At 40.1% G+C, this 16,431-nt stretch overlaps 1 protein-coding gene across 11 annotated transcripts in view; it reads right to left on the reverse strand.

The window, feature by feature from the left end:
- The window catches only part of LOC102553943 (uncharacterized), a 174,592-nt gene that overhangs the window by 100,215 nt on the left and 57,946 nt on the right, over positions 1 to 16,431 (reverse strand). The window lies entirely within an intron of this gene.

The raw sequence follows: 16,431 nt of genomic DNA on the forward strand, positions 1-16,431 counted from the left end.
TCTCTCTCTCTCTCTCTCTCTCTCCTTCCCCCCCCCCTCTCTCTCTTGGAAACCAAAACCAAAAAATAAAAAAAAACAAATATGTCAACCTAAATGTAAACTAGAGATTACTAGGGGCTGGAAAAGGTGAAAGGTCGGGAAGGAAGAGGGATAGTGGATGAAGAATAACTGAGATATGATCTATACTTGCTGTAGACATGCTTGGATATACACCAAACCCCAGTACTGTGTAAAATTATTATATTCATTGAAATTAAAAGTATATGAAAAAGAACACCAGGAAAGTAAGTGATCTCAAAATAATTTAATTATTGTTATATATTTCTTGGTCTCCCAACTCAAGTAGCTTCCAGAAATGCAGCATTCACCTGCATCCAAGTGACATGCTTCCTCCAAAAAAATTTTTGCCCTAAAAGTTCCATAATCTCCCCCCAAACCATGCTGTTATCTGTAGATCAAGTATTCAGTATGTGGTGACATTTCTCATTCAAGCCATCACAGTAACCGACTACTCCTGTTTGCTCTGGGATAAGGGAATGCTTAGTGATATGGTAAAGTTAGAACTGTCTTGGACAAAACAGAACATCTGGTCAACATTAATGCCACTTCTATTTAATAGCTCACTTGGGCCCTTCTGTATATACTGAACACTTCTCGCACTCAATAATATTGCAGAAGAAGACCAGGGAACCCATTGGTTATAGTCAGAAATAACCCAACTTATCAAATAAGGAGAAATGGAGGAGAGATGCCAGGGCGCCCCTCAGAAGGAACATTTATTACTTGTGTACTCCCACACACAGAGGAGAATGCTGTCTTGGGGACTGATTGATGCAGCGACATTTCCTTAGCTTGGATATACGACCACAGTACACAGCTGCAACCTTCTCCTCTAAAAGGAAAATACGATAATAAATTACAGAAAAGTTGAGAGTATATATCATTCCAAGGCACCAATTGAAATATACCTGCTTTGTGTACAGCGAACACCGCAAAGGCAAATTAAATATATGTCAGAAACAACTGTACACGTGTTTATTCCTTCAGCAAGATAAACACCAGGGGCCTGCCTCATGCAAGAGTCTTGAGGATCTTCGGGAAACACGGAGATGTGATGGACTCAATTCATGTCTGATAGGCATCCAACCTGAATCCTTTACAGTGTTCTTAATGTCTGTTTTCCAATTCGGGACTATGCTAAGCTATGTAGACTCATTCACCAGGGCATAGAAATCCTTAGTACCTCAATTACCTCATTTTCCATGGCTCCCTCAAGAAGAAACTATAGTTGAAGAAAATTTTAATGTGTTCAGCTTTTTAGTTTTCTTTACTGAGAGCCAGTAACTTAAGTATCGGATGATAAAGACATATATTAAGGACAAATGGAGGGAGAAGCCCCAACAGGATGAAAATTATTGTTTGGGCCATTACCCAATGCTTCATGCATTGAAATCAGTACTGAGATCATTTTTCCTCCTAATTCATTATCATTACCTTAGTGCTAAGCCTTATGGCTTTGTGCTGCACCTGGAGTCTTAAGACAGAGTGATGTGGGAGACCTAGCCCCACTGATGAGGAGAGCATGGCCTGTCTGCTGTCTGCCATCAGAGGAACTCAGAGGCCACTCTATTGTTTTAGCTGATGACACCTGACATGAGAGATGACTACTTCAAGTGGCAGAGGGGTTGCAGTAAAGAGAGAAGCCTGTTTAAGCTGGGGCCTGTCTGCTCCAGTAAATCTCTGGTTTTATCAGCCAGGTGCAACTGGTTCATTTCGATGAGAGCAGTGACAGTCCATCTCTTTAGAGCCCCTTGTCAGAGAAGCCTTCGGGTGCCTCAGCACGCCGGGTTTGATATGAGTCAAACCTGGTGTGAACAAGGATTAACCTATAAGATGATGTGAGATTCTCTTTAGGTTGATTCCAAGAAGAGACAGGAGAAACTCTAAACTCGATTAAACAAGGTAAACTTCCCTGGGTTGCTCTATAACATACCTCTCATTTGCATTCCCCCAGCAGTTTGAATAAACATCACCATTGACCTGGGCGGCTCTAGCTGAGAGAGCCCGGAGCACTTGGTGCAAGGAGGAATAATTTCAATGCTGTCCTGGCAAAACTGGACAGCCTGTCAGAGACACACAGACAGCTTTTGAAATCTGCATGTCTGTGTGAAGGTATGAAATATTCATACCTGAGATTAAAATATTTTATTGAATTAATATTGATCTACTATTAATTTTTAAACAGATTCATATTTCATGAGGCCCTCACAATGAACCCACCAATTGGGCCTTCGTGAGTGAAACCAATTACACAAACTGTTAAAGAAGCAATCTGGAAAGCAAGCCCCAACGCCTGAGGAGAGACAAAAAGAATGTAAAGAAATAGCTACATGATGAAATCAACAATTTGTATACAATGACTGAGTAAAAACTACATCACCCTGCTCACTTTCCCACAGGTTTTTCTCTTTGGTGTATACCAATGGAGCATCCTTTGGTCATTTATTTATCTACATACATATATACATACATACATACATACATACATACATACACAGATAGATAGATAGATAGACACATAGATATATGTGTGTGTATATATATATAATTTTTAAAAATTTATTTATAAAACTATCCCTGTTCTACGTTTGGCCTCAAAACCTCACTTTGGTGACAGGTCTGTCCTCTTCCAACTGCAATTAAACCTTTCTTTCCAAGAGACAACTGTAGTAGTAGTGGCTACAGTACACTGAAGCTTCCTTTAAGAGCGCCTTCCCTTGCCTGCAAGCCCCAGCATTGAGCCACCTTTCAGTGGAGTGGTGGCAGCAGAAAACAAAAGGCATTGATTGCAGCATTTAATTAGCATCTTCAGACACAAAGAAATAGCCAGGACTAGGAAGGCCTGGGCCCCAGTGCTTTTGAACAAGTCCTTTTACAATCTGAGCCCAGAGAATTAACTCCCACTCTGTCTTCTGTGCGCTTCCCACAATCACACCTGCATTTGATTTTGTTTGTTTGTTTGTTTGTTTTGCTTGTTTTTATTTTTGCCTTGAAAACCCCATGACCTTCCTGTCATTGAGTTCTCTCTGGGTAGGAAAGCATGTTCTTGTTTCCACAAGGCATTTTTGCCTCCTAGGCAACAAACCCAGCTCTTGTCTTTACAGGCAGCCCTCCCTGCTTCTGCTTCTGCTTCTTTCTCTTTCTTTTTTAACTTTTCACACAAAACAGTGGTCCAAACCATGGAAGGACGAATGAAGATTATTCTTGACTTTCTGATGAAGGGTTTCACTGTGAACGAGGAGATTTTAAAAGGCCTGGGAGATCTGTACAAGATGCTAGACTGGCTTAGACTGGCCACATGGGGCTAACATGATGCCCAGGGTCTCCTAATTAGATAAAGCCATTGTTTAGATTCAGACAATACCTGTTTACAGTTCAATAAACAACTTGTCACAGTTGCTTGCTCAAAGCAGACCTAGATGTCAATGCAAACAGTTAGTACAGAGGTACTGAAATAAATTGGTCTCCTGAGTAAATAAATTGAGCAGCATTGTGAAACAGCCTCATCAGTACTGAGGAAGATAATCATTTATAAAGGTTTAAAATGGCGTTTCATAAATATTGACATTTAGAGAAATGTCTTTCCCCCACCTAATGACTACCCTCCCTTTTCCTATTTCCAACAGCCACTAAAGAAGAAGAAGAAAATTGAAAAAGAAGATAAAGTATTTCTGGAGTCATCCCATTGAAGTTTTGCAATGCTTTGTATCTAATATTTAATAAACTTTCCCAAAGGATGCGTTCTATGGAATATAAATTATGGAGGGGTATGACAGTTGCCTTCAAGGATTTTTCCATTCTGGCTTTGTAGAATGGATGCACACACAAAGAAAATAAATTGCAAAGGTCATGCAGCAAAATGCCCAGGTTTGGTGTTTGTTTCTCCTTGTTACCTGATGAACCAATTCAAGAACAGACCAGAGGTGTGTGCTCTGTTTCCAGGGAGATGAATCTAGGGTGACAGGAAGAAGAAATGAGCTGATGCTGTTTGGCGCCCTCTTTCCTGGGACTATGGCTCACACAGAGTCATATCCTTCCCCAATGACCTTTGGGGCGAGGGGAGTGTCCGCCCTGGGAGATGTAGCTGATTAACAATTATCAGGGTTTTAGGATGAACTGTTATGGGTACAAGTGGGGGAACAGGGTTCTTATCAGAGCCTCTGGTGTGCATGTAAACACCAGGAAGCATGGTGAGAAGCTAGAGTTCGTAAGATATTGCAAATGGAAACATTAGCATCTGTTTCCTGCCATCACTAACTTTTGTGATATACAATACACCCTTGCTCAATAGGTTCAAGGAAAAGACTCATCCCAAGACCCAGGACCAATGGAATGTTTATTACTTAGGAAAAGGACCCTTGGGAGCTCAAGTATGTCTTTTCTAAATATCAAAAATGTGTCCCCCATTTTTTCTTTATACTTCACTCCACAGACTCTAAATGAAGAGTCCTTGCCTCCCCCAACAGTAGAAGGGATTTCCGCCATTACATTCAACCCTCCTCACGTCTGCTTGTATAGTCACCTACGTGGCACTGACTTCCTAAGAACGCCACTTCCTAACTCATTATTAAAAGCTTACTGAATTCTGCTGCGGCGAGTAACATTTATATCCCTTTAGCATGAAATTTTAAAACTCGAACCTGGAGTTTATTTCCACTGAAGTCTCCTTTGTGAAGCAAGAAAAATAAAATTGGCAAGCAGCGAGTCCTATTATAAACCCCAATGATCCCCTCTCCAGATGAATATTTAACGTCCGCTCTGGCAACTCGGGCTGCCAGCATCCCAGCGCGCAGCAGCCTCGCCTGCATTCTAACTGGAGTGCCCAAGTGGACCGTGAGATCTCTCTCACTGGTGTTTATGTTGTGGTCACAGGCCTGAGAGCACATAATGCCAGGATTACTGCTGACCTGCCCTCTGTGGAAAGCTGAGCTCAGTGGTGTCTCTATAATATGTTAGGTTTCCAGGCTACTCTAGACAAAATTGGTAGTGGATATAGTTTTTCACCTCTATTCCCAGCTTCCCTGCGCTGGGGCAAAGTCTCATTTACTCCATAGTCCTCCAAAGGGCTTAGCGCTAACGGCTGCTTCCTGTCTGCTTTCTTGGGAAGGCTTTGCTACAGAGGGAGGAAAAGGAAGGGATGGGGATGCCGAAGGGGAGCCCAGGCCTTTGCTAGTCCCATCTCTTCCAGGCTGAGGAACCTTGCTCAAGCCATGCCATCTCTTCAGCTCACATCCCTCCTGTGATAAGTAGAGATAATACAATTATTTCCTTTCCCAGGGGAGTGTACTTGTAACAATTTCAAAATAAAACATGTTGGCATATAAGGAGACACTCGGCCGTCACTTCCATAAGTAATTATTTACTTTCTCTACAGTTAATTGGACACGGACTGTATTTGATACATAGTGCAGTGACATGTTGAAGTCCCCATCCTTACAGAGACAGTTAGATGAAGAGTGCCGTGAGATGGATTACTAGTAGCCACACTGACTTAGAGCCGTTGCAGAGGCTCTCATCAGATGGCGTAAACGCAGGCATGGAAACTGTTGTTTTGGAGGGAAGCCCTTAAAACATAATGAGAAGGAAATTAAGCCATAGCACTTCGCAACTGGAAGTAGATATTTTTAACCTGGCATCGGAATCTGAAGCTAAAGGAACTCAAAATCTAAAACTTCAATTTTAAGTTTCAACCAGTGAAAAACCGAAGAGGGCAAGTCCTCCCTGTTCCTCCATAGGTCTCCCAAACTCCATGGAGATGCTGATCTCAGTCAAAGCAGGCTCTCCATGCTTCTTCCCCCATGAAATCACAGCTCAGTCATACCTTAGGTCATTTTACTCCATGCTCCTCCAAAGGGCTCTGTCAACCCCCAGATTTTAGATCTTGACTTAAGTCTACGAACTGAAAGGTTCTGTTCTAGCTGGTAGACGTCGTTCTGATGTCAATGTCTGGGAAATCCTTCAGTGAAGGCAATTGAACAGCCCCGGCCTTGACGCACCCTAATATACCCACAGTCCTCAAACCTTTGCCATTTATAAACACCACTGAATGAGCTTCCTAGGGCCTGTGAGCTTAACTACCCAGCACTCATGCTGATGAACGACACATCCAAGTCTCTAGCCTGACCAAAACCATTCCATGAACCAAATACACACCCAAGACCATCTGCTCTCTCTCCTTCTTTGTGGTCTCTGGAGGAGACATAGAAGATCTGGACAGAAACTATCAAGACAAAGTCCATGTTTTTCCTCCTTACTCTTCATGGCTAAGTTTGAGGCATCACGAATCATCCCTTGAGTTTTAGATTTTAACAGTTTGAAAGTCCATCTCCCTAAGTACCATGGTTAAATACTTTGCCTATATACATTTTAATGACAACATTTACTCCTCTTATTTAAGTCAGAAAACAAACAAAAATGAAAGCCATTTTAATCCTCTCCCATCTCAGGGCAGGAGAGATGGCTCAGTGGTTAAGAGCACTGACTGCTCTTCCTAGAGGTCCTGAGTTCAAGTCTCAGCAACTACATACTGACTCACAGCCATCTATAATGGGATCCGATGCCCTCTTCTGGTGTGTCCTAAGAGAGCAATAATGTACTCACATAAAATAAATAAATCTTAAAAAATAAAAATAAAAAAATATAGAAAGAAAACTACTTCTTAAAAAAATGCTATCCCATCTTAACTCCCTCCGTCTCTCAGACCCGTTCCCTAAGGCCAGGCCTTGTCATTTCTGGTTCTTCTTCCCACCTCTCCTTTCCCCTTTGATAACTGAGTCCTTAGCATCACCTTTTGTCCAAACTTGCAAGTAACCCCCTAACTGTCTCTCGGGCTCTAATCTCACTTCCTCTAATTCATTCTCCTAGTGGCACCAAAGTGACAGTGATCTTTAAAAGCTGGGAAAGCTCAAGTAACTCTCCCTCTTAAAAACCCTTCAAGTGCTTTCTATAGTTTACTGGAAAGAAAGGAGCAAAAGTCTTCAAGTGGCAAGGAAGATTCTGCATTATATGGCCTAGCAGTTGTCCTGACCTTAAAATTCTTACAGATCCTTGGCTCTTCCTTAATGTTTCCTAACTTGCCGCGTCTACTCTTAGATTCCTTGTCTCCATTCCCCATCTGCCTGTCCTAATAAATGTCTCCTCACTTACCAAGGAGACTCATTCCCAGCACCGTCTTTCTCTATAGATTTTGTATCCTGGAACTACCAATGCTGTCCTTGATGTCCCTTCTTCATGTACTTTTCAGAAATCTCAAACACGTGCTTCCTTTCTTCTGGGAAGAAAGTCCCCAAAGACAAAGTCTGAAACAATTTAATTCATGAACCCAGAACATCACACAGTACGGGCATACATCTGGCATTCAATCAATGCTGAATGAACTGAGTAAATTATGCAAGCTGTTTTATCGAATGATAAAACAGAATTATATGTGTTAGTGATACACAGGATAGTTTCTGGATTAGAACAAGCACTCAGTAAATCTTCCTTAAATGAATGAATAGATAAAATTTATCCTTTTTCAGAAAACTGAAGATCTAGTCACTATTCTTTAGGTCCTTTACCACTGCATATTTTTTCTCTAATATAAACAATATCACAGCAGAATAATGCAGTATGTATTATCATTCTATCAAATGCTGGTACAGGTATGAAGCACCTTACTGGTTAATTGTTTTGCATCTGATAATTCATTGAGGGTTTAATTCTCTGTATAAACCTGAAATACACCTGGATGGACACAGAACTAACAACGGTTTTATTTTTCCACTTCTGAATCTCAGAGAAACCAAGGCAAGAGAAAGAATTTTACTCACCTTAAGAGAGCACACCATCTAAAACCTATATTTAAAATGTTTATATCACTGAGATATACACAATACTGAGTTCAATATGAAAGTACAAAACGGACACAGTCTCTAGAAGGAGGATGAACTGTCAATATTTTTTCACTGCTGTCAGAATTCCTCTGAGATTTCTATTAGACAATGATAACCTTTGGCTTGTCGCACTCTATGAGAATCCTTTTAAAATGCAAATCCTTCAAGGAAGAAGTTGGTATCTGGCCTATATTCATGATCAATAAGGGCCAGGGTGGAGGTTTATGGCTGCCTTTTGGTTAGTATATGTTATCATATATTACCATATGTTAAATGTATAGCCTGTTGTTGCAGCTCAGAGGGAAACCCACCCAGAGCCTCATCATCATAGAGTTAAAGGGGACAACTTGTTTATGGTCACCTAGTCTAACCACTACACTACATTTAAGAGATCCGTGTTAATGTGCATTTATACATTCACCCAATATCTACTGCATACTGTTTGTCAAACATTCCTCTTAGAACTCAAGACATATAAATGAAAGTTAAACACCCAAGCCTCACTCATTGTAATAATGGGTAGCTTTAATCCTTCAGGAGGCCAAAATAGAAGGATCTCTGTGAGTTTGAGACCAGCCATGTCTATATAGCGAGTTCCACGTGGGCCAGGGCTACTAAGATCCTATCTCAAGTGTGTGTGTGTGTGTGTGTGTGTGTGTGTGTGTGTGTGTGGTGTGTGTGTGTGGTGTATATGTGTGTTGTGTTGTGTGTGTGTAGTATGTATGTGTGTGTGTAGTATGTATGTGTGTGTGTGTGTGTGTGGTGTGTGTGTGTGGTGTGTATGTGTGTTGTGTTGTGTGTGTGTAGTATGTATGTGTGTGTGTAGTATGTATGTGTGTGTGTGGTGTATGTGTGTGTGTGTGGTGTATGTGTGTTCTGTGTGTGTGTGTTGTGTGTGTGTAGTATGTATGTGTGTGTGTAGTATGTATGTGTGTGTGTGGTGTGTGTGTGTGGTGTATGTGTGTTCTGTGTGTGTGTTGTGTGTGTGTAGTATGTATGTGTGTGTGTGTGGTGTGTGTGGTGTGTGTGTGTGGTGTGTATGTGTGTTCTGTGTGTGTGTTGTGTGTGTGTAGTATGTATGTGTGTGTGGTGTGCATGTGTGTTCTGTGTGTGTGTTGTGTGTGTGTAGTATGTATGTGTGTGTATGTGGTGTGTGTGTGTGTGTGTGTGTGTGTGTGCACGTGTGTGTGAACAAAACCAAGTCTTCACATAGCTTAAAAGATATTAGGGAGAGAAGAGCTCTTAGCAACACATAAGTGAAATGTATTTTCTGCTTGTTTGCTTGGATGTGTCAAAATGTTTGGCCAGCAGTACAAATAAAATCATAAGCAGAAAGAAAGATAAAAACATGTCCATGGAGGCTAGTGGCTTGGGGATTGAGGTTTAGAGGTTTAAATGGAAGCAATTTGAATATCCCTGACTAGAGAAGTCTTCAGTGAGGAGGTCTGATCTGAAAGAAGGCTTAAAAGAGGAGCAGTACTAAGGTATGCAGCTATCTGAGTGAAGACAGTATCCTAGGCAAAGTGAGATGTGAGTGAGAAGACCAAGAAAAAGAGCAATGAGAGCATACATATTAGTTCCATGTGAGAAAAGAAAAGAGAAGTAAGAATTGGGCTTCAGGAGGTTGCTGGGAGGCCAGGTCATCAAGCACTTGGCCTTCTGAAGTCGCGGTGTCACTATGAATAAAATGGAAAACTAATGGATGGTTTGGAGCACAAGAAGAAAATGTTCTCATTTATTCTTAGAGAAGAGATGGTGTTGAGAATACCCTGATGGGGAGAAGGATAGAAGCAGGTAAACCTGGCAGTTACTAGCCAGGGTAAGAGGTAATAGAGGTACAGGCCTGTGCAGCAGTGTCCAAGTCAGCACAATATAGCCAGACACAGGTTGGACTTTATTTATGGAGCCAAGATAATTTGCTAATGTATTTATTATGCAGACTAAGAACAACAAAGGCAATAACCAAAGGTTTGTCAAGCGTGAAAAACTATGGCATGATATTTTCAATGATTAGGAATGCTGAGGCAAGAGCAAATTTGGGAGGATGGAGATAATCAGAAGCCCTGCTGGGGGCATGTGAAATGTGCCACTCTAAGCCATCAAAAAGAAGGGAATTACCCAGACAGTTGGCTATGCAGAGGAGAAATAGTTACTCAGGAAAGCTATGCATTATGTCAGGTTATACAGTCAGCTTCAATCTGGGACATTCATCTAAAGAGTATTCAATTTACAACCTTTCCCAAAGCTGAAAACTTTAAGGAAGTCATTTACTTGATCTAACCAATTTGCCTGCAGCAGGCCTTATTGAACAACTGTGTGCCCAGGCTTGCCAAGAGAAAAAAAGAGTGGGGTCAACCATAATCAATGACTTGATGGAGACCTAGGTATCTAAGTTGTACACACACCCTTTCCTAAATAACAAATTAGTCACCAGGGTAATAAATAAACCATGAAAGGCTATGAGTACTGCCTATTCTTCCAGAGGTCCACTTCTCAGCATCCTTGGGGTGGCTCACAACCATCTATAACTACAATTCCAGGGCATCTGATTCTATCTTCTAACCACTGCAGGCACCAGGCATGCATATGGTGTGTGGATGTATAAGTAGCCAAAAAGTCCACACACATAAAGTTAACAAAGAAAGAGATGATGATCACAAGTGACTTCAACTTTTCAGGCTTTTAGCCCATTAAAACCCATCAATGGCAAACCTGTAAATTGGAGGGAAAAAGAATACCCACTTCATATCAGTTATCAGCCACTTACAAGAAAAGGTAATACAGGGATCTGAAAAGGGTATGATGTCCTTGATAGCTCAATGCGGAGAATTAAGAAAAGTGATTTGAGAAGAGTTGTCTACAAGAAAATCATAAGACAAAATTGGTGTGACAGTCACTGCCCTGCCGTCTCTCAACACCAAATCAACCCATCTGTACTGTGTTGCTTTGCACTGCTTTCTCAGTATTCCCTAGCCAGATAGATTCCTGTTAGCTTCTGTCAATGAAAGAGACTGGTGTGAAATTGGAAGGCAAGGAGGAGGGAAGACGCACTCTTTCTATTTACAGTTCTTGTAAGTTTCTTTCTAGCAGCAGAGAACAGTTATAACACCAGTGATGCACAGCCTCCAGTAGGCTGTGTGACTTCAGGGACAGAGGATGAGCAAAAATGTGCAACTTCCACAGACTACAGGCTCACACCACTTCTCCTTCAAAGGTCTGAATACCAGTCGAATGGCAGCTTCATTTGAGGTCACCCAACAACCACACAATAGGTACTACAAAGTAGTGACCACAAAGGCCAATCCCCTGATCTCAGGGAGAACAGATCCATGGATTACTTCAGCCCCAATTTCAGCTGCATTCAACAGGTACTGTATGTGCCTGGAAGTTCTCTCTCAGATCTTCAACCTTCCAGTCCAACTCTGTGATAGTTCTTGTAGATATCACAGACTCTTCCCTCTACAAGGTGGATGTAATTCATCTCTCGTTGAGTGTGTCTGACTTGGATACTTGCTTTTGATGTGTGGAATATGATAAGTATGACAAGATCATTAAAAATATCACAGAATCCTTCTGCTCACTCTTTTAGGTCACGCTCTGAGAATGCCAACTGCTATGTTATGAGGACACTCAGACAGTCCTGTGGAGATGCCTGTGTGGCAAGGAGCTAAGATCCTTGGCCAACAGCTGGCAAGAAGCTAAGACCTTCCAACTATGATTATGTGAGTGGGCCACCTAAAAGCAGCTTCTCCTCTCTCAGACAAGCATTAAAATGATTCTAACCATGTTTAGTAGACGGAATGCAACCTCATGAGAAAGATTCATGGGCCTGAGGGACTACAAGATAATATGTAACATGCTTATTGGGTCAAGTCCCTACATTTTGAAATAACTGGGGTCTACCAAAACAGAAAATAGACCAAATGGCCAACTCCTTCCTCAGAACTGTCTATTATAGCTGTTGCTGGACTTTGGTAGATAGAGTGCAAGGAATCTAAGGTCCTGAAGATAGGATTCAGCACTGGACATACCTTTGTTAGTGCCAACAGAGCCAGTGGAAGATGGATAGTCATATTCATATAAAATAATAAATCGGGTGTGGTGGCATACATCTACAGCTCCAGAACATGGCAGGTAATGCAAAGACGATCTGTGGTTCAGCTTTTCTTGATAGTGTTGTAATAACATAATCATTACCTACAGATATAATCATACCTATAGATATGGATTATCTATTGGATGAAAGCCTTTGTGTGACATGATTATTATTGCTTGATAATTCAATATTATCACCATAATTAGAACAATAAGTAGTAAGCCCAGGAACCAGGGATCAGCTTCTTCTAAGATCAAGTCACCAAGCATTACTAGGTGTCATTGATGGCTACAAAAGAAACTCTTATTTCTTGGAGTCACAAGCAGATTTGACTGAAAAGCAAACCCAAACTATAGCTATATGAATTATAGCAGTATTATATAAGATCAACTTAGAGGAGCCAAGCTTTAGTGTAAAAGTTCAGATGTTATTCACAGGTAGTAGATACCCGACACTTTGAAAGAATGGATTTGTTGGGCTTGGACAAGGATATTTACCATCTAATATCCCTAAGCCTTACTTACCAGCACATGCAACCCCTGCATTCTGAGGATAGTGGCTTTCCCTTGCATGAGTACCTGATAGTAACTTCAAGAAAATGTGCCAACTTTAAAAAGATGCTCGCTGCCTGCCGCAAACAGAAACTATCTTAAGACCTGTTACCAGCATCCCATTTCAACATGCTCAACAGGCAAAACTCACATTGCCTCTGGAGAAAGAATGCTCAGATGTCTAAAGAATAGCAAAGCTTTGAAAATATACACTAGCACAAGGTTGAAGAATAGATTTGAGGATAGACTCTAAGGATATCAGACCCTGAATGATTATAAACAATATTAGATGGAAATAAATGCATTATTGTGGTTTATCTTACCAGAGAATGAAGTAACTGTAAGGGACTCCAAACCATTAATGGTTTTCTGAAATATGGACTCGAAATTAACCTGTTTGAATCAGGGTGAGAGGGCCAAGTTTCCTTGGCATAAACCTGAAGAAAGGAACAATTGCTGGACAGAAACGGAATGTTGGAGAAATCTTAACTCTCTGCAGAGAGATTACAGCAAGTGAAGAATAACCTCCTAGAAAAGCTCGGAGTTTGATGACAATTCTTTTTAACCCAAGGATGATAACTGAAATTTGTTTCCTAATTTTAAAAAGGATGATTTATTTCTGAAATATTCAGGGCCAAATAGGATTTAATTACTGTAGTCAAAGCATAATTTCCACAGTCAATCAGGATTCAAGATTGACCCGAACTTGATCTTAAGTCATGAATAATTGATCATAACATTTTGATAGCATAAATCAGCACACCAAATAATCGTATGTATACACATATAATTATTTATTATTATTATATATTAGGTGCTGTAGTTAACAGACTTGGTTCAAAGAATGATAAAGTACCATGTTTACCAAGGTTTCCCCTAAGGAAGTTCACAACAAGTTCTTCCCTTTGCATAAGACTCATCTGTCATAATCATATTCTAGAATATTCCTCAAGAATTCCAGAGGGTAGGTCCAACTTAATCCTCCTTTTTCAGCTTATGTAAAATGCAGAAGGACCATGAGTTTGTATAAAGCTATTCAGGTGATAGCTTCAGTTGTAGTCACTGCTGCAGGTTTAATGTCTTTAGTGAGGCACTGTTGTTTAACCGTTACTCTGACAAATACCTTCGTTTTATCTCTAAATTACAATCTCAGCACAAGTTCTTTGTTGTCACCATTCAGGGACACTGGAATATCTTCATAGACAATGATAACTCTTCCATTGTCTGGCATAATCTCATCCAAAGAGATTCTGATCATTGTGACATTTCACAGAACATTCCGATGTCAGCTACATTGGCAAAATCATGCCTAATGGGCCTTATGAGTAATAACTGGCACAGACTTTACATACTGTAAAATAATATGCCAGCCAAGAGAATGAGAAAAAATGGTCACAATTTTTCAGAGACTGTCTTTTATGTATCCTTAAAAGATGATTGTAGGTCATTCCAGTAATTCAAACTCCTGTACTATCAAAACCTTAGTCTATTCAAAGTACTTTAAGAAGCACTTTATATTGCGTAATAGATATTCATTTCTCATGGTTTCAGAGGTTAGAAAGTTCAAGCCCAGGCTACAAGTTGACTTGGTGTCTTAATAACTATTATTTTGGATTTAATTCCAATGTGAATTTGATAGGGGAGGTAGATATTCAAAGCCCAGCAAAATTGGAGTATCACAATGCTTCATAACTTTGGTATCTTCTGTATACAGAGAATGTAACTAAATCCTTCCTAATCTCAGACATTGGTTTATATATGATAGCTCAATGGCCTAGGCTGAATACAGTTCGCCCTCACAGTGCACTGCATAAGGTGACTTAAAACATAGTAAGTTGTGAGGATGACGATTGTTTCTTCTCAGTGAGCCACAGTTGCACGGTCCTTCTGCAATCACTACTCCTCTTAGTCAGGCACACTAACTAGTGGTAATTGTTCAGTTGTATATTATTCAACAAGGCCTGTAGTTCTGCAGGCAGACGAGGCAAAGGAAAGAGAAAGTGCAGAATCATCTATTCCAGGCACAGGAGCTTCCTGCTACTCCACACCAAGTCTACTCCTTCCTAAGATCTCTTCACACCAAGTCTACTCCTTCCTAAGATCTCTTCACACAAAGTCCTTCCTAAGATCTTCCACATTTGTTTTACCCTTGACCTCAGATATCCTCTCCCCAGATAACCAAGGGCCCTGCAATCCTTTTCTTGTGAGTCTGGATTTGAACTCATTTTCTCATGGAAGCCTTCGCTGGTCACCTTGTTTCTTGTTTTGTTTGTTTTCCTTAGCCCACGCTGCTATTTAGCATAGTATGTGTCTTGCATTTTCCTTTCCATTGTACGTCTCCCTCACTGAACTATAAACACCATTAGGGGAGGAGTATGTTCCTCATTACTGTATCCCCATCCCTTAGAATTGAATCTGGTACACAGCCAGATTCCTAATAAATGACCATTTTATAAATAAACAGATATGCAATCATGCCTTTAAAAAAACATGAAAATAAAAATATCAGAGACATGTAACACAGCTTTCAAGCTTTTTCTCTTTCTTCCTAGGCCCAGGCAACATCTTACCTAGATCTTGAATAGATTCTATTTTATTATTTTATTCCAAAAATACCCAGCTGTTTGGGGAGGATGGGGAGAGACAGACAGCTCTGATAAATTATAAATGTCCTAGGAAATTTCAAGAATTCTATTCCCTGCGTTCTTCATAATACATTATACTTTGACATTTATAAAAATGAAAAACAAATAGAAATTAATCTCATCTTTAAAATATGAATCCTATAAATGTTATTGAAGTATATTTTATCACATTTTCAAACTATGTATAATACTTAGCTTTGAAATCCATTATTCCTTCACAACTTAGGATTTTTGAATTAATAGATGTTTACTTTTTATAATCATTAATATTTCTGCTGCCAATACATTTGCTAATCCTGTACTACTCTTTTTTTGTTTCTAGCCCGTGCTATAAAACCAGTGTTAATACCCAATTTTTAACTTTCTTCCAAAAGCTGGTTTCTTAAAGTGGACCAGGAAATGAAAGCACGCTGCTGGAATTGTAAGATTAGGAAAGTTGGAGCTCATAAGCAATGCAAATGGCTAAAATCTACAGGAATTCAATAAGCATAGATGCTGGATCTAAAAACCATACTATGCTCCTGTTAATAGGTCTTAGTGGACAGATCCAAGAAGAGACTCAATTTCCACAAGGAAGTCCAAACACAAGTCCTATCTAGAATGGCTTCTGGGGGGAAAGGTATATGAAAGGACTATTTAAAGACATTGGGTGTGTAGAGAATTCCCAGGAGAATAAGAAAGGAGCCGCTAGAGAGTAGTAATTTAACCAGATCTCAGCAAGCAAACAAACAGTATGTGTATTCAAAGTCAAGGATGAAATCTCCTCTTTAGCAGTTTCAAGGTAGCTTTAACTCAATCACCATGGCTCATGGGAAGCACACGGGAGATGGATGAAGTTGGAAGGCTGTATTTATTGTTTGCTAACTGTTCCACATTGAGCCGCGTCCTTTATATTCCTTGCCTCTCAATGCTACATACTCATGCTTTATTGTTTGCATGCAGGTGTCAGAATATCTGCGCAAAAGTAAGGCAGATAGATGTTTATAAAATTTGAGAAACTAATGCTTAAAGTTTAAGCTTGTGACACATCATTTTCTCTTTCAGACTTGAAGGTCTCACTTTACAGACATCGCCGCCTAACGTGATACATTTGATTTATTAAATTAATTTTTAGCTGTCAACTCTCAAAAAATGTAGACTCAAAAAGGTCAGAGATTCTGTTGTTGAAGTTGTTTTTTATATATATATATACACAGAACACTTCA

This window comes from Rattus norvegicus, chromosome 2 (assembly GCF_021556685.1).
Source record: "Rattus norvegicus strain SHRSP/BbbUtx chromosome 2, alternate assembly SHRSP_T2T, whole genome shotgun sequence".
Lineage (NCBI taxonomy): Eukaryota > Metazoa > Chordata > Mammalia > Rodentia > Muridae > Rattus > Rattus norvegicus.